The sequence below is a fragment of the Eriocheir sinensis genome, chromosome 26 (assembly GCF_024679095.1).
Source record: "Eriocheir sinensis breed Jianghai 21 chromosome 26, ASM2467909v1, whole genome shotgun sequence".
Lineage (NCBI taxonomy): Eukaryota > Metazoa > Arthropoda > Malacostraca > Decapoda > Varunidae > Eriocheir > Eriocheir sinensis.
The window spans coordinates 5,451,833-5,475,810 of record NC_066534.1 but is presented as its reverse complement, the minus strand read 5'-3'; the positions used below and the strand labels follow the sequence as shown (position 1 = coordinate 5,475,810).

The following is a 23,978-nucleotide window of genomic DNA, read 5'->3' as shown; positions in this document are numbered from 1 at the left end:
TTGTATCCAGCTCTCTCATTCTCTGCTTTATATGTAGGGGAGAGCCGGTATGATTCGGACACTTTTTAGAAAAATATTTTTAGAAAAAGAAGTTTAAGTAATAGTGTAATTTTGTTGATCTCAAAATGTTCCTCCATCCTTTGGCTCTTTAGGCTGCTAATATGACACTCGTAGCTATTTCCAGTTTTCAGATGTAGGTGGTGAAAGACAAGTTTCCAAATCGTCCGAACCATCCCCACCCGTGGTAATGGTTCGGCCTGGGAGGTGGGATGGTACGGACACTCATGATACTCGTCATAATATTAATATAACTTAAGTTTGATTAGCTAATAAACAAGATTATATCTTCTACAAAACATTTATATAAGGACAAAGTATCCTCTCAATATTTAGAGGGGAAATAAATAAAAGGAGAACTACAAGAAACATCTCAAAATTTTTGGTATTATGGCTTCCTTCTCTTCTCACAAGCATAATATCTGAATATAAATCAACCAAATTAACCTTTATATAACCGTTGCAACACCTATAATGTTTAAATTCATATAAGTTTTATAAAAATCATGAAAAAATCAACCGTCCGAATCATCACGACTATAAAAAAGCAAATGTGTGGTCACACTCCTTTTCCAGCACGAGAGCTGGGTGATTATGTTATACGGCAATACCTTAACCCGTGCATCGCTGCGTCACCGAAATAATTTACATCTCGCTAATTGGCACGTTTTTGAAGCGAGAGCTTATGATACACCCTGAAAATATTACATACGAGATGCAGAAAAACATAAAATAGGAATTGCATCGAAAATAACAGCTCTGAGGGCGTGGTTGTCCCTTTGTGGGCCAAGGCAACAAAGTTTTGCACATTCACACAAAATCTCGCGGCACTCAGTCCCATACACTTTACAATAAGTGCGATGGCCGGACCATCCCACTGTCCGAATCATACCGGCTCTCCACTCTCCTTTGTCTCATTCCTCTGTTGCTCTCAGTTCATTCAGCAAATTATCTTTCACCCACCTATACTTTCTTCTCTATATCATCTCGAACCTCTCCCACCCTTCTCACCAAATCATTTCCTTCCCTTTTGAACATACTTAATACTTCGATCCACTGTCCCTCCCAATTAAGCTTATCCTGTTCTTAACACTGCCTATATTTCCCCCCTGGCGCCGTATGTTCAAGCGGTCGTATCTCACCATTTGGGCTTTACTCCTCTACTGTGGTCGCAAGTGCTGCCCCGTGCTATATTAAAAAAACGTCGTAGGCGCCATCCTGTGACGTCAGGTCGCCCCTGGCGCCGTTGATTAATTCTCTTATGTTTGTATACAGTTTAAAAAGTGTGTGATCGGGTTGATCACAATTAAGAGGGGGCCGGGATAGTGTTGTGCTGGAAGCTTCCCCCGGGGTCTATGGGTCTCTGGAAGACTCCGGGAGGAACCAACAGGGGGGCGGGGAGCATGGCCCCGCCCACGCCCAGCGGTCAAGACCCAAATACACTGCCGAATTTTGGCCACGAACTTGTCGCCGAATCAGTTCGTGAAAAAAATCGGAGACCGGTTCGCCGATATTACCAAGATTCTTACAGTTCGTGACCATTCGGCGACATGTCGGCGAATGCTCAAGACAATTCGGGGACAATTCGGAGACATGTCGCCGACTATTCGGCGTCCATGTCGCCGAGTTCAAAATCTGAAATTTTAACGTTTTTTTTGTTTTGTCGCGGAATAATTGGCGACAAGTCTCCGAATTGTCTTCGTATGTCCCTGAAGTGTCGGCGACATGTCGGGGACAATTCTCCGACAGTGCCAAGATCTCTGACAACTGATCATCTGATGCCCATGTGATATATAAAAGCACGGGAATCCGGGGTGCAACACACTTCTTCACCGGCAGCTGAAGAGCCCACCTCGTCTCTCGCAACTTGTTGTGGTCGAGTATACCGTGTGTGATAATATGTGGTAATATGTATGATAGTATGTGTAATGAAATGTATAAATGTGACTTGTTTTTATTTTGCCCTCCTACAAATATTCGAATGAATAAATGTTTACGTAATATTAATAAACAAACCAGTAGCTGAAAGAAGAAATAAATTTAAATAACTAAAAAAATAAACAAAGGTTAAATAATAGCAGAATAATGATATTAAGAAATAAATAAAGTAATAAATAGTAAGTAAATTATGAAATAAATGAAAATGTTAGTTTCATACCAGTTATATAAATTCATGATTCTTCTTGTTTTTCATATTTTCTTTTTTACTATTTATTATTATATGATTTTATTCCATATATATATATATATATATATATATATATATATATATATATATATATATATATATATATATATATATATATATATATATATATATATATATATATAGAGAGAGAGAGAGAGAGAGAGAGAGAGAGAGAGAGAGAGAGAGAGAGAGAGAGAGACCCCCGTGTACACCTCCCACCACCGCGACCCGATTGCCGCGCCGTGATTAATTCGCCGAATGTTCGCCGAATATTTGGGGACATGTCCCCGAATACTATAGTCTTGGCCATTCGGCGACATGTCGGAAACATGTCCCCGAATAGTCGGCGACATGTCGGCGACAAATTCGCCAACAATATCAAAATTTCAACGATCAAAATTCGGCGACAATGCGCAGAACACCGCGAATTGGACGCCGAATTGTCTGGGAAATATCGGCGACATTTCGGCGACAATTTGGCGGCCATTTAGCATTCGTGCACATTTGGCGAACGGCCGCGAATTTTTCATGCAACATGAAACTTTCGTGGCGGTCGTGACCAACTGTCAAAAGTCGCGCGGTGGACGCAGACATGTCCCCGAACGGCGAACAGGCAAGAATGATGCCGAACTTGTCCGCGACACAAGATGACTTGCATATTCGCGCACATTCGTGAACCAAAATTCGGCAGTGTATTTGGGGCTTTACAGTTCGTGACCATTCGGCGACATGTCGGAGAATGCTCAAGACAATTCGGGGACAATACGGAGACATGTCACCGACTATTCGGCGTCCATGCCGCCGAGTTCAAAATCTGAAATTTTAACGTTTTTTTTTGTCGCAGAATATTTGGCGACAAGTTTCCAAATTGTCTTCGTATGTCCCCGAAGTGTCGGCGACATGTCGGGGACAATTCTCCGACAGTGCCAAGATCTCTGACAGCTGATCATCTGATGCCCATGTGGCATATAAAAGCACGGGAATCCGGGGTGCAACACACTTCTTCACCGGCATCTGAAGAGCCCACCTCGTCTCTCGCAATTTGTTCCTGGGGAATGGCGAGAGGGCGATCAACTCGTCCCACTCGACCCTCTGCGGAACCCAAGAGCTATGGTAGACCCCAATAATAACCGCGCCTACCTCATGCACTGCTACAACACCCGGGGAGCAGTGGCCTGGCAGGACAGAATTGTGGGCGAGTAAATACCGTGTGTGATAATATGTATGATAGTATGTGTAATGAAATGTATAAATGTGACACCACCACCACCATCACCACCACCACCACCACCACCATCATCATCACCACCACCACCACCACCACCACCACCACCATCATCACCACCACCATCATCACCACCACCACCACCACCACCATCATCACCACCACCACCACCAGCACCACCATCATCACCACCAGCACCACCACCACCAGCACCATCATAACCACCATTACCACCATCATAACCACCATTACCACCATTACCACCATCATAACCACCATTACCACCATCATAACCACCATTACCACCATCATAACCACCATTACCACCATTACCACCACCACCATCATCACACCACCACCACCACCACCACCACCATCATCACCACCATCACCACCACCACCACCACCACCACCATCACCACCACCACCGCCACCATCATCATCACCACAACCAACAACACCACCATCACCACACCACCACCACCAGCACCAGCACCACCACCACCATCATCACCACCACCACCACCAACACCACCATCATCATCACCACCACCACCAGCACCATCATCACCACCATCACCATCAAAACCACCACCACAGAGTGAGGGAAAGTGGGCTCCCCAAGATGGCCGCCGCGCCAGGGTAGCTTGCCTCACCCGCCGCCAACCCCACAACACGGGAGCGCGCGCTCTAGGTATATAACTCTGTGGAGACTGCCCTAAACGCACTCTAGTCTATAACATGTACTCTATGGAAATTTCAGTTTGGAGTTGAGTGCATGCCACTTGCGGCTCTGCCTGTATTGCAAATTCTTCATCTCCGATTATTATTATTATTATTATTATTTTTTTTTTTTTAGGTTTGCTAATATATACTGTTATTGTTATTAGACTAGTCCATCCATAATAACTATATTTGCTATTTTTTATCGAAAAAATAAATATTCACTTCATTCAGTGGAGAGAGAGAGAGAGAGAGAGAGAGAGAGAGAGAGAGAGAGAGAGAGAGAGAGAGAGAGAGAGAGAGAGAGAGAGAGAGAGAGATTTACATAGATTTACATAGAAAATCAGACCACACAGACCCCATGGTCCAGACTTGGTGGTCTGTCCTTACACCTAAGTGATTTTACATTAATCAGAAGACTCCAAAACGTTGCATTTCTACTCTAGTTGATATTAAGTTGAAGGAAGTGACGGTCGAGCTTTTTTTTGAAGGAGTCAATCGTGTTACACTGGACCACTGATGGTGGGAGCTTATTCCATTCTCGCACTACAACGTTGGTGAAGAAAAATTTGTTGCAGTCTGAATTTACTTGTCTACATCTGAGTTTTATGCCATTGTTCCTCGTGCGCAAAGTGTCATCGATCATAAACAATGTTGATCTGTCTACATTCGTGAAACCATTGATTGATGATTGATAGTTTATAAGTATTTTAAAACATTCGATCAGTTTTCCTCGGAGGCGACATTTCTCAAGAGAGAACATATTAAGGGTGGAAAGCCTTTCTTCGTAGGATTTGTTGCTCTAGGAAGGTATCATTTTCGTTGCCCGACGCTGAACACCTTCTAATTTAGCAATATCCTTTGCATGGTGGGGAGACCAAAACTGTACCGCATATTCCAAGTGGGGTCTGACTAAACTATTGTAGAGCGGAAGTATTACATCTTTATTCTTGAATAAAGTTTATTTTAATGAAGCCCAACATTCTGTTCACTTTATTTGCTGCATCGATGCATTGCTGTGAGAATTTGAGGTTTGACGCGATTTTGACCCCCAAGTCCTTGACGCATTGAACGCTTTTGAGTTTAACGCCGCGCATTTCGTAATCGAACTTCTTATTCCTCGTTCCAACTTGAAGGACCTGCTACTTGTCTACGTTAAAGGGCATCTCCCATCTATCCGACCAAGCTGAAATTTTGTGCAAATTCTCTTGGAGGCTTTGCCTGTCTTCTTCAATGAGAGAGAGAGAGAGAGAGAGAGAGAGAGAGAGAGAGAGAGAGAGAGAGAGAGAGAGAGAGAGAGAGAGAGAGAGAGAGAGAGAGAGAGAGAGAGAGAGAGAGAGAGAGAGAGATTTACATAGATTTACATAGAAAATCAGACCACACAGACCCCATGGTCCAGACTAGGTGGTCTGTCCTTAAACCTAAGTGATTTTACATTAATCAGAAGGCTCCTAAACGTTGCATTTCTACTCCAGTTGATATTAAGTTGAAGGAAGTGACGGTCGAGCTTATGTTTGAAGGAGTCAATCGTGTTACACTGGACCACTGATGGTGGGAGCTTATTCCATTCTCGCACTACAACGTTGGTGAAGAAAAATTTGGTGCAGTCTGAATTTACTTGTCTACATTTGAGTTTTACGCCATTGTTCCTCGTGCGCAAAGTGCAGAGAGAGAGAGAGAGAGAGAGAGAGAGAGAGAGAGAGAGAGAGAGAGAGAGAGAGAGAGAGAGAGAGAGAGAGAGAGAGAGTATCCACATCACCGAGATATCCACTCAGGCACTCATACAGTCTCAGCCTCTCACTCGTGTGAGGAAAAAATGAGGGACATATATGCATCATGAACGATGTTAGTATCGGTACCGGTACCGAGCAGTCTGTTACTGGTACCGTTAGTACCGGTACCTGCCCAACTCAGGCGGAGCGAAATGTAAACAATCATTCACAGACTACGCGATGCACCCGCGGTGACTCCCTCACCCCGGGCTTCGCCTAGGCCTTCTCAGTAACCTTTTCACAGAAGTCTGACCGGCTCAGCAGGATCTAGCCACTATTCCAGAGGCACATCTTAATCATATCACAAACGGTCGTGAGCAGCCTGCATCTTAGGGGCTCTAGAGGCCGTGGCTCCATGACCTCTGTACCTTGAAATACTGAAGAAGAGGGACAAATTCCCTAGTAGAACCCTGATACGAAAAGGTAAACATTATTTAAAGATAACATAAATTTCATGGACAATACTGTTTACTCACCATGCTCTTTCAACGTTGCCCCCTAAGATAAATTCTCGGTAAATTTCTATAACCTCACCCGTCCCCCATGACATATGAAACTGCTCATTTGCGGTATAAGTTTGGTAAAATTCTAGTGTTTGCCCATACTCCCCCCTCTCACCCCAAAACAACCTTGGGGACCTTTTGGAATGCAGGTTTTTTGGTGGGGATACCAAGAAGTAGTTTAACCCCTTCAACACGAGGACGTTTATACTGCGTCCTTGCATGCTCCATACCATATCTGAGGACACGTATACTGCGTCCTGACTCATTTTAGCCAGCGCACAAGTTATTTCATCCCAGATATTGTATGATTGTTTTTAGGATGTAGGTCAGATATGATAGTGTCTTATTTGACTCAATGTTGTTATTGTGTAATAATGTAAGTGTGTCTTGCGCGCATTTGTACTCGACAGTAACAATCAATTCTAACAGAAAATAGCAAAAATAATGAGAAAGAAATGATATATGTGTGTGTGTGTGGAGTTCCTCTTCCCTGGAGTTGCCAAGTGGCTGGCTAGTGAGTGCATTGTCTCACCACCCCCTTGGCTCTGGGATGCGGCGTGAGGCTCACGCGCGAGCTCTGGCCTCCCCTTCACATCCATCCCACTGTCTGTTCTTTCTTTCTTCCTTCCTTCCTTCCTTCCTTCCTTCCTTCCATCCTTATACCTCCTCTCTGCAGTGTATGTGTGTGTGTGTGAGAGAGAGAGAGAGAGAAAGGGGGGGGGGAGGGAGGCGCCTCTTCAACAAGTTTCAGCTTGCTGTTCCTCGACCCTTCTCTTCCTTTCTCACCATCTAATCTATGTGTGTGTGTGTGAGAGAGAGAGAGAGAGAGAGAGAGAGAGAATCTCTTGCAAATTTCTCTGTATATTTATCATTACATCTCAAAATTATCAAATAATTTATGTTTCTTAATGTTCACCATTTAATTTTGCATGTCTTTATATATAATACATGATGATTATGGTGAGTATATGGCTGAAAACTTGTCACAATTGGAAGCGATGTTTGAAATTTGGCGCGCGCGGCCATCTCAGATACGGGGCGGGGCGCTGTTTTTGCTCGGCCGTAGTGAAAGGGTTAAATATGTGTCCCTTAACTATAATATGGAGGTGTGATATCTCCACAATTACCGTTTTGTATCTTATTTGAAGCATGATTCAGAGAGCAATAAAAACTGGTAGAGAGTAAGAGAGTGTGAGTGTATGACATGGCTCGCTGACAATGTGGAAGGGAGCGCTGCCAGGATGGCTCGCTTGCCCAGCCTGGTAACACTGCAGCAGAAAATGCATAACTGGCAACTTTGGCCCGCTTGTAGAAGCTAAGCCAGGCAGGACCCGGATTTCCTAGGAGTGCCAAAAAGTTACCCCAGATGTAGGGCAATTCTTTACATCTAGGGATTTTTCCCCCCACCACCACAAAAATATGTGTTTGCGATGAATATAGTGTTTCCCATACGGAAACTATGCATTCCCCCAGGTCCCCAAGCTTGTTTAAAGCCCCAAATACACTGCCGAATTTTGGCTCACGAATGTGTGCGAATATGCAAGTCATCCTGTGTCGCGAACAAGTTTGGCATCTTTCTTGCCTGTTCTTGGCTGTTTGGGGACATATCTGCGTCCACCACGCGACTTTTGACAGTTGGTCACGACCACCACGAAAGTTTCATGTTGCATGAAAAATTCGCGGCCGTTCGCTGAATGTGCACGATTGCAAAATGGCCACCGAATTGTCGCCGAAATGTTCCCGACATGTTGCCGACAATTTGGCGTCCGATTCGCGGTGTTCAGCGAATTGTCGCCGAATTTTGACCGTTGAAATTTAAATTTTATTGGCAAATTTTTCGCCGACATGTCGCCGACTATTCAGGGACATGTCGCCGAATGGCCAAGACTATTCGGGGACATGTCCCCAAATATTCGGCGAATTAATCACGACACGGCAAACGGGTCGCGGTGGGAGGTGTACACGGGGTCTGTCTATCTATCTATCTATTTATGTATTATCTCTCTATCTCTCTCTCTCTCTGTATATATATATATATATATATATATATATATATATATATATATATATATATATATATATATATATATATATATACACGGAACAAAATAATACTATAATAATATATGATAAACAAGAAAATATGAAAAACAAGAAGAATCATGAATATATAAAATAGGTATGGAACTAACATTTTCATTTATTTTATAATTAATTTACCTGTTATTACTTTATTTGTTTCTTAATATCATTATTCTGCCATTATTTAACCTTTGTTTCATTTTCAGTTATTTAGATTTATTTCTTCTTTCAGTTACTGGTTTGTTTATTAATATTATGTAAACATTCATTCATTCTAAAATATTTATAGGAGGGCAAAACAAAAACAAGTCACATTTGTACATTTTATTACACATACTATCATACATATTACCACACATATTACCACACATGGTATTTACTCGCCCACAATTCTGTCCTGCCAGGCCACTGCTCCCCGGGTGTTGTAGTAGTCCATGAGGTAGGCGCGGATTCCTGTGCTTTTATATGCCACATGGGCATCAGATGATCAGCTGTCAGAAATCTTGGCACTGTCAGAGAATTGTCCCTGACATGTCGCCGACACTTCGGGGACGTGCGAAGACAATTCGGAGACTTGTCGCCAGTTATTCTGCGACGAACAAACCGTTAAAATTTCAGATTTTGAGTTCGGCGACATGGACGCCGAATAGTCGGTGACATGTCCCCGAATTGTCTTGAGCATTCGCCGACATGTCACCGAATGGTCACGAACTGTAAAAATCTTGGTCATGTCGGCGAACCGGTCACCAAATTTTTTCACGAACTGATTCGCCGTCAAGTTCGTGGCCAAAATTCGGCAGTGTATTTGGGGCTTAAGGAGAGAAGCGTAGTGGACCCACCCCCGTTGTCACCACGTTCCGTCCCGTGCTGTGCATTTTCGTCGGGCCACACCACATGGCTAATATAATTAAACTACATAACCTAACTAACATGTCTTATCTAATGGGGCTTCGCCCCTATTGACTCCCCTCCTAATGGGGGGGCTTCGTCACTCCCCCCCCCTAACGCGGACGCTTCATCCCACTCGACCCCCCCTTCTATTCTATGGTAGTCATTCTTGACTGCACTGCATTTAGTAACCAAGAAACAAGCAATAAAGTTAGTATTAATTCTGCAAGAGGTGCCTACTTCCCTTTCTTCAAAATTAGGCAATATTTACATTAATGACGACGCCAAGATGGTCTGGCGGCTTCCGACCCTTCTTCATCCATAAAAAGATTCATCACTAAAGGATGGGACAGGTGCACCACCACTCTGCTGCTGTAAGGTTTTCTCACAACACTTGCCAGGGTTTTAATTGTGTTCTTTCCAAAAAGGTGCCTTTATAGTCGCTGGTATAGAAATTGCTAAGGTGGCGTTTCTTGGTTTACAGAATGATAAATGAACCTGTCCACCACCACTGTTTTCTGTCTTGACAATAAATACACTCGCATCCACACTTTTCGGATACTACATGACAAGGTACACCATGATCACAAAGAAATTTCAAATATTCTTCATCGTCTTTGTAAGATTTTTCTAATGAAAGCATACTCAGTCAGGGAACAACCAGCACACACAGAATCCATGCTCATATTGACCAAACACTGACACTCCATGTATGTACAGCTACACGGCGCCTTGCTATTGGCTGAATACAACTTTGACATGTGCTCAACAACGAAGATCATTAGTTATTTGAGAATAACGCACACAAACAAACAAACATTTTAAAATAATAACCAGGATTTGAATGGAAAAATGTTTGAACGCAGGTAACCTTTTGGGTACCTGTACGCATTCGTGATACAGGTAACTCTCGATTTACATGAGTATTGTGTCCTTGAAGAGGTCGTGTAAATCAAAAACAATGTAAATCAAACAAGAGGAAGGTTTCTATCGAAAAATAAATTTACACTTCGTTCAATGGAGAGAGAGAGAGAGAAAATATCCAATCACCGAGATATCCACTCAGGCACTCAGCCTCACTCGTGTGAGGAAGAAATGCTGGACACCATGAGCGACTGGCTAGTATTGGTACCGGTATTGTACTGTATAGCTGGTACCGTTAGTACCGGTACTGGTACCGGTACCTGCCCACCCCTATTGTTGAGTAGCGTGGCAGCATGGGTACTGTATTGTTTTTCAAGTGGCGCGCGGGAAGAACTGAGCTCAGCTGTGTGGCCGCGGCGCCGTGTGAGTCCAGCTGCGTGAGACATTTGGTGGCCACTCCATAAAATATCGCGTCTAAGTGAAAAAACGTGTAAATAAACATTTATTTTGATTTTGGAACCCATGTTATTTCAAAAACGCGTAAACCAAACTCGCGTAAATCGAGAGTTACCTGTACCAGTAAATGAATAGGTAACATGATATATATAGTAGGTGTCCTCAACAATAAAGCTCATTGGCTACTTCAGAGTAATCCAACACAAACGAAAAACATTAGACATTCATGAACCGGACTTGGAATGGAAAAAAGTTTGAACACAAGTAACCTGCATTTGAACCTGCTCTATGTGTTTTCATTTCCTCTTAACCCTTTCCATACTGTGACGCCGACATCTGCGTCACATATTGAAAGGGTTAAAGGCGCGGTCACAAGCTTGTTTCACAGGAATTTCCCACCGAAATTATCTCCTGAGAATTTTCTGCCTTGAATTTATCCTCAAGTTTGGTCACACAGAGGACTGTTGCATTCTGGGATATATCAGCTGAAAAGCAAAACAAACAATGGATCTAGACGTTGCAGAGTTTGCTTTGTGGTGTTTGCTGAAGAAAAGAAAAGAAAAAAAAAAAAGCATTTGGTTCGTGAATGGTTAGCTCGGAGACAAAGGGAGAGTGTATTACAGCTTTCTATCATTAATTAAATGCCACAAGAACTTAGCAGTGAGGACCAAGACATGATAATGGAGTGGCTACGCTTGGACAAGACTCAAGTCCAAGACCTGCTCAACCTGGTTACTCCAAGCTTATCTAGCTTCGTAGAACTCATTGTGGTACTTGAAGAAAACACACAGATAGATACTAAGCCGATCAGCTGATACGCTCTTCTTCTTCTTGTGACCATAACTTACCAACCTCACGAGAAAATAACCGACATGCTGGTGACTGAGTTTCTGACTAGAATTTCGATGATTTTCCTGTGAAATGCAGGAGGAATGAGGAGCTGCATGAAAAATTGGCAAAATATGAGAAATTGATGAAGGAAGGACTGGGAGTGGCAAGAAAGGAAAATGAGAATTTGAAAGAAATGGTGAGCAAGGAAGAACAAAGGGTTAGAGAGGAAGTAATGAGGGAAATGAAGACTTGGAAGGTGGAAAGTGAATAAGCTAATGTAAACCTCAGAGAAGTATTTGAACAGCAGCTGAAAGAAGACAAGGAAAACATAGAGAAAGAGGTTGTTAAGGTTTTGAAGAAAAACGAAGAATTAGTAAGAGGTGTGGCAGATAAAAAGAAGAGTGTAATAATTTTTGGTATAAGGGAAAAGAATATAACATACAAGCCTAAAAGGGAAAAGGAAGAACTGATATCGGTAAAAGACTTACTCAAGAACTTAAACGATGAAGGACTGCAAAACCTTGAGGAGGAGGTGGAGGAAATCTATAGGATGGGCCCCTACATAGAAGGAAAAACTAGGCCAGTTAAATTGAGATTAAGATCACAAAAGGCAACGGAGGAAATTTTGTATAGAACATCTAAGTTAAGGGAAATAGAAGAATGTAAGGAAATATATATAAATAAAAATAAAAATGAAGAAGAAAGGAAGAAATGGAACGAACTTCTAGTAGAGGCAAAAGAAAGGAATAATGTAAGATCTGAAGAGGAAAAAGAGGTACTATTTTTTTGGAGAGTTCTGGGAGATCATGTCAGAAAGTGGTACATAAGGGAGAAGATGAAAGAGAGCGAAAGTTAGACAAGATCGATACAATTAAGGGATTAAGTGTGATGTATACAAATGTAGACGGAATAATATCTAGTAAGCTGGAAATACAAGACTACCTACAAGAGAAGGAGCCCATGATTGTGTGCCAAACAGAAACTAAACTAAATGAAGTCATCCAAATTCCAAATAGTGTTTGATAAAAAATACAATGTATGGAGGAAAGATAGAGTGGGCAAAGGTGGTGGAGGAGTGATGATAATGACAAAGAAGGAGTTATTAGTAAAATCAGTAGTGTATGGAGAAGGAAAAGCAGAAATAGTGAGTGTAAATCTGGAGAACAAAAACAGAGAAGGGATGACAATTACAACAACGTATGTACCACCTAGAACAAACTCATGGAGTAAAGAAGAACATGAAATCATGATGAAGGTACCATTCAGAGTTTAAGTAGAATACACAAGGCAAACAAAAGAGTACTATTAGTTGGTGATTTTAATTGTAAAGAGGTAGATTGGGAGATGTTTGAAAGTGGTGGTGGAGATATTTGGTGGGTGGGTGGATGGATGGAGCATTTAATGTTGAACATCCAGTCAAGTTAGGTCATGAGCAGGTCACTATAGCTACTTTTGTATTGATTGACATTTTTTTACGTCGCTGCCTATTGCGCCATTAGGCTTTTTCCCTAGTGTGGGTCTGATGGTCGACCCAGCCCGTTCTGGCGCAGGTGAGTGTTTATAGATGTGCCATCTTGACATGAGGCATATAGTACTGAAATGGTTAGAGGATGAATCACATTAGAAGGGCTCAACAGGATATTGACTAGAACTTGCTAGGTACCTTTTTCTTTAGACTGTACACAATAGATGTACAGTAATTTCCTTGTGTGGGACACCTGATCTCCTGCATTCTCCTTTACTTTGCCTCTCCTTATGTTGTCAAGTGAAAATTGATACTGAGGAACTTAAAATGAGATAATTGCAGGCCATATCCATGTTAAATTAAATAAAAGGCTAATTTCTACTATATATATATTATTTTGCAGGGCAGGCATTGACCATACATTCAGCTAAAATGCTCAAGTCAACGGCTGCAGCCAGCTCTGAGGATCCATCTGGTACCTTCAAAGTAAAGTCACAAGATATTTCTGAGAGTCATCCTGAAACTTCACAGCATCAAACAGATGAAATCAGCTCCACTTTTGATTCAGCAGAAGAGAAATGTAATGAGGATGACCCGAGACAGAAGACTGTTTTAAAAAAAAGGAAGTATCGGGTCATGGATGACTCGTATCGTCTAAACAGGACCATGAGAGATAAGGATTTCAAGCTAGCTAGGAGCAACTTCTATTCCTTTAAGGACACTCTTGGTAAGTGTACATTTTTTTTGTAATGCAGCACTACCTGTATATGTTTATCTAACTTGTACCTATCCTTTCTCTCTCTCTCTCTCTCTCTCTCTCTCTCTCTCTCTCTCTCTCTCTCTCTCTCTCTCTATTTATTTATTTATTTATTTTTATTTAAACTTACAGTGGAGCACACAACATAAGCATTTTGGTTAACAGACGGATGAGTGATCAAATAAGAATGGAGAATGGATACATATGCCAGTTGTGCACTTTTCAAGGCATTAAGTGACACTTTTCCTCGTGTCACTGTTTCAAAACCCATTTTTGATACGTCCACTATGAGTTTAGCAGCACCATTGGTGTGGGCCATGTTCTTTGCTTGCCACCTGGGAGCAGCCACCTTCACCAGCTGGGTGGACATTCCCCTCACTGTAGGCACTGCTGCAGTGAACGTGTTCCACAGACACAACACTGGAAGTGAGGGTCCTCTGGCGCTGGCTGGCGTGTGACCTTGGCACCCGACTTGCTCGTGGCTGTGGAGTACCTTTCTCACATCTCTCACAGCCTCTCGCAGGGGGAGCCTGAACCTCGTTAGGTGTGGCACTCCTACCTGGGCCTTGTGGCACACCTGTTAGTGGTAGTGAGTGTTCTAAGTGCTAATCGGTTCACGGATAGAGAAAAGCAATATCCGTCAGGGTTGCTTTATTGATAAAAGTACACGGAGGTCATGGGCACAAACGAGACACATAGGAAACGTGTTTGTGTGTATATGCGTGTATGTGAATGTTGTTTAGCGTGAACAACATTTACGTGTTGGTGTGTGTGGTAAACAATATGTTGAAGAAGTGTACAGCAGGATGAGGACAGACAGTAGAAGATAAACGAGTAACAGGAAAAGTTAACCCTTTCCTTGCTAAGCGCTTGCAACGAGACTATCCCCTCAGGCGCACTTGGGCACCCCAGCGGGGGAAGGGGATCTCTTTTAACCGCTATATCTCAAAAACTATTCATCACAGCTACAAAACAAAAACACCATTGGAAAGAGGAGGCCAAGATCTATAAGATTCGGTTATGTAAGCCTCTCCTGCGAATGTACAGGCACGTTCAGGGGTTGTTTTTTGCTGTGAGTGCGACTGGCGCTTTTAGCACCACCAGCAAGTGGCGCTAGTGCTCGCTCTTTTAACCTCTGTATCTCAAAAACTATTCATCACATCTAAAAAACAAAAACACCATTGGTAAAAGGAGGCTAAGATCTATACGATTCGGTAATGTAAGCCTCTCTTGCGAAAGTACAGGCAGGTTCAGGGGGTGTTGCCTGTGAAAACGTACATTTATACGTGCGCGACGGTCAGCCGTAAGGCAACTACTGTAGATCTCTTGATGATGGGGTGCTGGCAGGGCAGTATTGCTAACTGCAAAATTTACAACTATTTGGTCAAAATATCAGTCATGTGATAGGTGAAGCTATGCAAAAATGTCGCTATATTGGTCAACAACATCCACCAGTTGCTCGTCCGTAGATTTTATGTGCTGGGCTGACATGATTTTCCACCAAATTTAGTGGAGAACCCACCCAATTGGCAATTCATGTATTGTGAGAAATATTGTTGGAACACTCTCATACGTGGGAGATTTGAGTGTGCCTGGAGCTCGCAGCCAGTGTTTAGCACCACCAGCAACACGCCTAACGTTAAGCTAAGGCTTAGCAATGAAAGGGTTAACAATGAAGACGCGACACAACAGACAGGGAGACGAGGACATCAAAACACTAATGACAAAAACAGAGTAACAAAGTCTGTGCTGTAGCACTACATCTTCTGAGGAGTCACCGGGTAAGAGAGCACGCGATTTGAGCAGTGACTGCTACACACCAGCAGCACAGCGACATCCCAATGGTACTCCAGAGTGTCCAGGGGTGTCATATTCTCTCTCTCTCTCTCTCTCTCTCTCACACACACACACACACACACACACACAACCACAAACAGGCAAGGAATGAATATACAAAGATTAGAAGAGAAGAAAAATGGAAATATGAAAAAGATATAATTGACAAGTGCAAAGACCAACCCAAACTATTCTATAGACATGTGAACGGCAAATTAAAGAATAGAGAAACAATTGATAAACTGAAAATGGATGGAACTACATATGAGGACCCAGCAGAGATGGCAGAAGTGATGAACAATAGCTTCCATAGAGTTTTCACAAAAAAAGACGAATTTGTACAACCACCGGGCCAGGAAAGAGGAAGGGTTATGCAGGAGATACAGTTAATGCTGCAGGAGGTCAAGAAAAGCTTGAACAAGCTGGATGTAAGAACAGCGATGGGGCCGGATGGAGTATCACGGTGGATCTTGAAAGAATGTAGTGAGCACCTTGCAGAGAAACTGCACTCCATAATGAGCACCTCCCTGAGTGAAGGATTGGTACCACAAGATTGGAAGAGAGCAAACATAGTACCAATTTTTAAGGGAGGCAAGAAAGAGGACCCATTAAATTACAGACTGGTATCACTCACTAATGTGGTTGCGAAGATATGTGAGAGGCTGGTTAAAAACAGGTGGTCGGATTTCTTAGAAAGTGAGACAATTATCTTGGATTACCAGTCATGTCTTTAGGATCTTTGATTATCATATTCCCATCACTCAATCTTTCTATTGCTTCCCGTGGTTTGATTTTTCCATTTATGAATCTATAAAACAGTTTAGGTTCTTCCTTGCACTTTTCGACAATATCCTTTTATATCCTTTCTCTTCTTCTCTCCTTATTTTCATGTATTCATTTCTCGCTACCTTAAAATCTTCTTTATTCCTTTGGTTTTTATTTCTTTTCAATCTCTTCCATGCTTTGTCTCTTTTTTCTTTTGCCTTAACACATCTTACATTAAACCAGTCCTTTTTTCCTTTTCCTTTAGGTTTGTATTCTGGTACAAATTTCATAACTCCTGATTTATACGCCTCCAGAAAAATATCATACTTTTCTTGCACCTATCATGTTTTCATTAACTCTTCCCAGTCTAGCTCTCCATAGTATTTCCTGAGATTTTCCATGTCTGTCTTCCTATAGTTTAACCTGTTTCTTTTATATGATTCGTAACCCTCACTTCCTTCCTCCTCTGTTTCCATCTCTATTATCATGTCATCACTCTTTCCCAGGGGGCACCCATACCTTAATTCATTCAACAAGTGCATTCCCTTTGTTAACACCAGTTCCAGTCTCGCCGGTTCGTCGTCGCTTCTGTATCACGTTTCACTACCTCCATTTTCAAATATTTCCCAATTTACCTCCTTACTGTTAAAATCTCCAACTAACAAGACTCTTTTTGTTAGCTTTGAGTAACCTGCTCAAACTCTGGATGGTATCTTCAATCATGGTCTCATATGTGTAGGGACAACCTGACACTCACTTCTGCCCCTCCCTCACCACACCCTTCCCATTTTCCCTTCTCTCTGTGAGTGTATTTACCTAGTTTTTACCTAGTTGTAGTTTTACAGGGCCTGGGCTTTACGCTCGTGTGGTCCCATCTCTGTATCTGCATTTATCCAACTTTTCCTTAAACCTTTGCACACTCCTCGCCGATACTACATCCTCACTTAGTCTGTTCCAAACCTCTATATTTCTTTACGGGAAGCTATATTTCTTTATGTCTCAAGCATCTTCCCTTCCTCAATTTTTTACAATGTCCTCTTGTGTTCCTGGTGGTAATTTCTTCTTTTAGTAGTAACTCCTCGTTGTCTACTTCTTCCATTTTGCTCAATGATTTATAGATTTGTATTAGCTCTCCCTTTTCTCTTCTTTGTTCTAGCGTTGGTAAGTCCATTTCCTTTAGTCTTTCCTCATATGTCAATCCCTCCAGCTCTGGAACCATTTTTTTGCCATCCTTTGTATTCTTTCTAGTTTCTTTATGTGTTTCTTCTTATGGGGAGACCACACTGCCTCTGCATATTCCAGTTTTGGTCTGATCATAGTGGTAATTAACTTTTTCATATCCTTATCAATGTAGTGGAATGCTATTTTTATATTTCTCACCATGTTATACGTATCACCGAATATCCGATTAACATGACTCTGGCTGTTTATTATCTTGCATTGTTACTCCCAGATCTCTCTCTTCGTGTACTTTCTTCAATGTTTCACCATCTCCCATTTTATATGTCCATTTTGGTCTTCCTTCACTTTTTCCCATTTCCATAACATGACATTTCTTCACATTGAATTTCATCTCCCATTCCATACTCAACTTCCAAATTTTGTTTAGGTCATCTTGCAGAATTTCACAGTCTTTACTGTTTTTTATATGTCTTAGCAGTTTTGCATCGTCTGCAAACAGGCTTATATAACTATTTACTCCCTCTGGCATGTCATTAATATATATTAGGAAAAGTATTGGTGCAAATACCGATCCCTGAGTCACTCCACTCTCTACAGTTCTCCATTCCGATTTTATGTCCTTAAGGGAAGGATCCACCTATGTTTTTAGAATTGGCTGAGGTTGTTGATTTTCATGGATGTTATGTCTAACATTGCCTTCATCATCATATCCGAGTTTCAAGTAAATAGTATCAATATGTATTAAGATGTATTGATTTTTTTCATTTTTTTCAAAAATTTAAAAATGTATCTTCTGTCATCTTTGCATATTGTTTTTTGCCACTTGCACACAAAATACTTCATAACAATCCTAACAAATCTTAATTTTTTTTTTTTTTTAAATCTAATAAACTTAGTCAATTTTTTTTTTATTAAATCTTGGAAGTCTAGACTCTTTTTGTGCTGTACGGAAAAAAACCTCTATAAAAAAAAAAAATTATACAAATTTTTCTAAATTAACATAAGTTTTTACTCCAAAATTTTTATGGTGATCAAAGGAAGCATAATGGAGGAGATGCATTTTATGTTGTAACCCTTGTTTTGAGAAAACGTCGATTAAAGTTTTTTTGCCATTTTCATGTCATAGCGTACTCTAATCAAGTTATAATGTAACAAACCTCATATCATATGATTGTTTATTGCTCAGTAATCATACATAAGTAATGATCAGGCACCTGGTTACCCCCTTTTTAAAGGTATTAATCGCTCAAGGGCGAGGGTATCATGATCTCTCTCCGCTTTTCCCTCGCGTATTCCGCTCTTTTCCTCTTTGTTTGTACACTCTTGTGTACTTTAGGCATGTCTGAAAGAATTCAGAGCAATGGCAAGACTAAATGAAGGCATGTGAGCGAATGGGAGGCAAGTGAGAGAAGCAGTGTGAGTGTGACCCCTCTTCCTCAAGCTATAAAGAGCACTGGCACAGGGCAGCCCTGCACAGAACGCCAGCATGGTGTAAACGCTGCCTGACGTATGACTGGGCAATTATAAGGCATTATTTCATCACATTCATTGAAAATAACGTAGCAACGAGACCCACACTAGGATATGCGCGCCATGCCCATCTACAGGGCATTTAAAAATTGGCTCAGTGGGACATTTAAATTTGCAGGAAAGAAAAACAAACTCTGCCGTTCGATAGCCTACATATAGGCGGTGTACACAGACCCTTAACCTCAATTTCGATATATTTTTCATATTTTTATAATATCCTATTGCGGATCCTCCCCTCAACCACGGTTCTCATCTCTCTTCCCCTTAGGTAGCTTTCCATCCAGTTCTTCATTTTCCCTTTCAATCCTCCTTTATTTTCTAGTTTCCATAGCAGTCTTGAATGTGGAACTTTGTCGAATGCCTTCTTCATTTCTAGGTAGACACAATCAACCCATCCGTCCCTTTCCTGTATTTTATCTGTCACTCTTGAGTAAAAGCTCAGTAAGTTTATCACACATAAGCGCCCTTTTCTGAATCCATATTGTTTACTTGTGATTAAATTATGCTCTTCTAGAAATCTTGTCCATTGTTTCTTTATCACTTTCTCACATATTTTACATACTACACTGGTCAATGATACGGGTCTGTAGTTCAGGGGCTCTTCCTTCCTTCCACTTTTGTATATTGGGGCCACTTCAGGCCTCCGCCACCCCGTAGGCACTGTACCAGTTGTTATTGAGTATTTAATGATGTCATATATGATATCGGTCTAACCATCTCATTTCTGCATTGTTTCAATATATACCCTGAGACTCCATCCGGTTGTACAGCTTTCCTCTCTTCCAGCTCCCCCAACAATTAATATATCTCCTCTTTATTTACTGTAACTTTTTCCATATGAACATTTATCTTGTTTTCGTGTGGCTCATTAAATATTGATTCTTTAGTAAAAACTTGCTGGAACTTTTTAGTAACTCCGCTATGCCTTTAGGATCATCGATTATCACATTCCCGTTGCTCAGTCTTTCAATTGTTTCTCTTGGTTTAATCTTTCCGTTTATGAATCTATAAAATAGTTTAGGTTGTTCCTTGCACTTTTCCACAATATCCTCTTCATATCCCTTTTCTTCTTCCTTCCTTATTTTCACGTATTCATTTCTTCCTACCTTAAAATCTTCTTTATTCCTTTGGTTTTTATTTCTTTTTAATCTTTTCCATGTTTTGTCCCTTTTTTCTTTTGCCTTAGCACATTTTGCATTAAACCAGTCCTTTTTTCCCTTTTCTTTAGGTCTGTATTCTGGTACAAACTTCGTAATTCCTGTTTTATATGCCTCCATGAAAATATCATACTTTTCTTGCACTTCACTTGTTATCATTAGCTCATCCCAGTCCAGCTCTCCATAATATTTCCTAAGATTTTCCACGTCTGCTTTCATATAGTTTAACCTGTTTTTTATATGATTCATCCTCTTCACTTCCTTCCTCCTCCGTTTCTATCTCTATGATCACGTGGTCACTCTTTCCCAGAGGGCATCCATACCTTAATTCATCCTTCAAGTGTATTCCTTTTGTTAACACCAGGTCCAGTCTCACCGGTTTGTCATCACTTCTATATCTTGTGTTTTCCTAAACCCTTTGCACCATTGAGTTTTCCATCATCAATCTTAACAATCTTTCCCCCCATGCCATATCGCCACCACCGCTTTCAAACATCTCCCAATCTACCTCTTTACAATTAAAATCACCAACTAATAGTACTCTTTTGTTTGCCTTGAGTATTCTACTTAAACTCTGAATGGTACCTTCAATCATGATTTCATATTCTTCTTTACTCCATGAGTTTGTTCTAGGTGGTACATACGTTGTTGTGATCGTCATCCTTTCTCTGTTTTTGTTCTCCAGATTTACACTCACTATTTCTGCTTTTCCTTCTCCATATACTTCTGATTTTACTAGTAACTTCTTTGTCATTATCATCACTCCTCCACCACCTTTGCCCACTCTATCTTTCCTCCATACATTGTATTTTTCATCAAACACTATTTGGATGACTTCATTTAGTTTAGTTTCTGTTTGGCACACAATCATGGGCTCCTTCTCTTGTAGGTAGTCTTGTATTTCCAGCTAACTAGATATTATTCCGTCTACATTTGTGTACATCACACTTAATCCCTTAATTGTATCGATCTTGTCTAACTTTCACTCTCTTTTATCTTCTCCCTTATGTACCACTTTCTGACATGATCTCCCAGAACTCTCCAAAAAAATAGTACCTCTTTTTTCCTCTTCAGATCTTACATTATTCCTTTCTTTTGCCTCTGCTAGAAGTTCGTTCCGTTTCTTCCTTTCTTCTTCATTTTTGTTTTTATTTATATATATTTCCTTACATTCTTCTACTTCTCTTAGTTTAGTTGTTCTGTATAGTATTTCCTCCGTTACTTTCTGTGACTTCAGTCTTAGCTTAACTGGCCTTGTTTTGCCCTCTATGTAAGGGCCCATCCTATTGATTTCTTCTACCTCATCCTCCAGGTCTTGAATTTCATCATCATTTAAGTTTTTCAGTTGATCCTTCACTGACTTCAGCTCTTCCTTCTCCCTTTTAGGTTTATAAGTAATGTTCTTCTCTTTCATTCCGAATATTATTGCACTTTTTTGCTTATCTGCTACATCTCTTACTAAATCTTCAATCCTTTTAATGACCTTGACCATCTCTTTTTATACATTTTCCTTTTACTCATTTAGTTGCTTCTCAATTACTTGCTTAAAGTCTATTTTAGCTTTTTCGTGCTCTACCTTCCAACATTGTCTACATTTCACCCAGCACTTCCTCCTTAACTCGCTTTTCCTCCTTATCCATTATCACTTTCAGGTCTTCATTTTCCTTTCGTACTACTCCTAGTCCTTTCTGCACCATACTTTCGTATTTCGCTAGCTTCTCTTTCAACTCCTCATTTTCCTGAACCAGGTATTTCTCTCTTTCTTCTAGATTCCTTACTCAAGATCTTAGTTCACTATGCAGTCTCTTACCGTGGACATCCTCTTCTTCCATGACCTGGACTCTGTCTATCCACGTATTTAACTTCTTCTCCACCAGCAGCACTCTTCTGTATATGGATGATTCCATATCACCGAACCCCGAGAACTCAGGCTCAATGTTTTTGTAACACTCATCACTTCCCAAGCCCCCCACGGCTCCTAGAACTTTCCGCCTTGTTCCCCTTCCTCCTCCTCCCTTTGGTGTCCGCCACCCTTCCTCCTTCTCACTCATCTCACTCAAGCTATTTAAGTTCTTTAGACGGGAGACGGACCACTTTAGCGCATCACCCTGTGTGTGAGTGTGTGTGTGTGTGATAACGAGTTAGACTCGCAATTGCCAGGAAATTTGTTTCAGCTTTTTAGAGTAAGAGTGGGTATCATTATAGTAATAGTAAAAAGAAAATAGTAACTAAATAAAAGTTGTAAAAGTGTATTGGGAAGGAGTAGTAATAGGAATTAAAAGAGAATGAGAGAGAGAGAGAGAGAGAGAGAGAGAGAGAGAGAGAGAGAGAGAGAGAGAGAGAGAGAGAGTGTGTGTGTGTGTGTGTGTGTGTGTGAGTCATTGTGAGGGAGGGAGGAACAGTGAGTAGGGGGAGGACAGGGCATGGGGTAGGTCATGTGGACGGAGCTCCAAGGCCGTGTTTTGAAGGAGTTTAGCCAATTAGAGCAAGAGGACAGCTGTCATCAGGTAGGAGGTGGCAGGTGTCGCTTACCAGAGAATTTGCATGGCACAGCCGTGTTAGTATTATCTTTCTTGTTGTTTTAAATTCTACCAACTTTATCTAATTCCTTTTAGTTTATACTTTCATATCTTTGCATTTCTTTATGAAATATTTTGTTGAGGCTACAACATTGCTGCCACAATATTGTTTGCTGAAATTTTAGTAGTACTGTAGTATGTTAATTACTTTAGATAGTTAGTAGGCTTAAATATAATTGAAAAAAGGGATAAGTTAAGAAATGCTGTATGAATAAATGTTAAAGATGCATTGCACTTGCAGACAAAATAATGGTATTAAGCAGTAGTGGTACATGTTGTATTGAAAGTGAATAATGTGGGCATATGAGGTCCATCACTTGAAAAAATATCCCAAAACAAATTTTGAATATTACAGCCGTACATCTTCTAACTGATCATCCTTTTTCACCAGGAGACTGGGATGAACGATCTACTCAGTTGCTGATTCAGCTCATACAGAAATACCCTCAAACATATTTTTTGTTGACTATGAAAAATGAAAGAAGAATGATCCACTGGGAAAAACTACATAAAGAAATGGAAGCATATGGTTACAATTTTACTATTCTTCAGGTAAGTGAGAGTTATTTTGAACAGAAGTTTAGAATTGGTCAGTATTTAACACATGTGAAAATGCATTTCTAAAAATACATAGGTAATTGAAAACTCAAGCGTTTGTTACAGTACACAAATGATGACCTAAAGATATCTTGGCACAACTTGTTAGTTATGTTGTGTAACATTGCAATATTGTGTGAACTGGTTGACTAAATGTAAGGCAGTTGTTTTCCCACTCTGCCTGCTCTGTTTGGGAAGTTTTGGGCCACTGTTTTGGGTGAGTCCTGCAGGAAGTGGTTTGGAGGAGTTGGCAATCCTGACCTGCACCATGTTTTCATTACGTGAAATTTACAATACATGAATTCACCAGAAACATAATAATACTGATGTAATTTGAAAGGTATCTGTATCTGAAAGTGTCTTTAACATTTATCAGTGTGCTGGGCAGCCTGGTTAATGAGTGACTTGAGTCAATGATAAGGAGCCATTTTTGCAGCCAGTAGTGTACCAACTTTCCACCACATATACATATTCTCCCTAATTTTTTCTTGTGTCTTTTGGCATTCAACAACAGTTAAGAG

General features: G+C 40.9%; 1 protein-coding gene and 1 long non-coding RNA gene across 2 annotated transcripts in view; one reads left to right on the top strand and one right to left on the bottom strand.

Annotated features, from left to right (window-relative positions):
- Nucleotides 1-23,978, bottom strand: part of LOC127003715 (steroid receptor RNA activator 1-like) — a 167,452-nt gene that overhangs the window by 75,983 nt on the left and 67,491 nt on the right. The gene's annotated exons all lie outside the window — the stretch shown is intronic.
- Nucleotides 6,132-23,978, top strand: part of LOC127003716 (uncharacterized) — a 30,748-nt gene continuing 12,901 nt past the window's right edge. The window contains exons 1-3 of the long non-coding RNA XR_007757363.1: nt 6,132-6,388; nt 13,458-13,781; nt 23,252-23,412. This is a non-coding gene — a long non-coding RNA (uncharacterized LOC127003716). The remainder of the gene's footprint in view (nt 6,389-13,457; nt 13,782-23,251; nt 23,413-23,978) is intronic.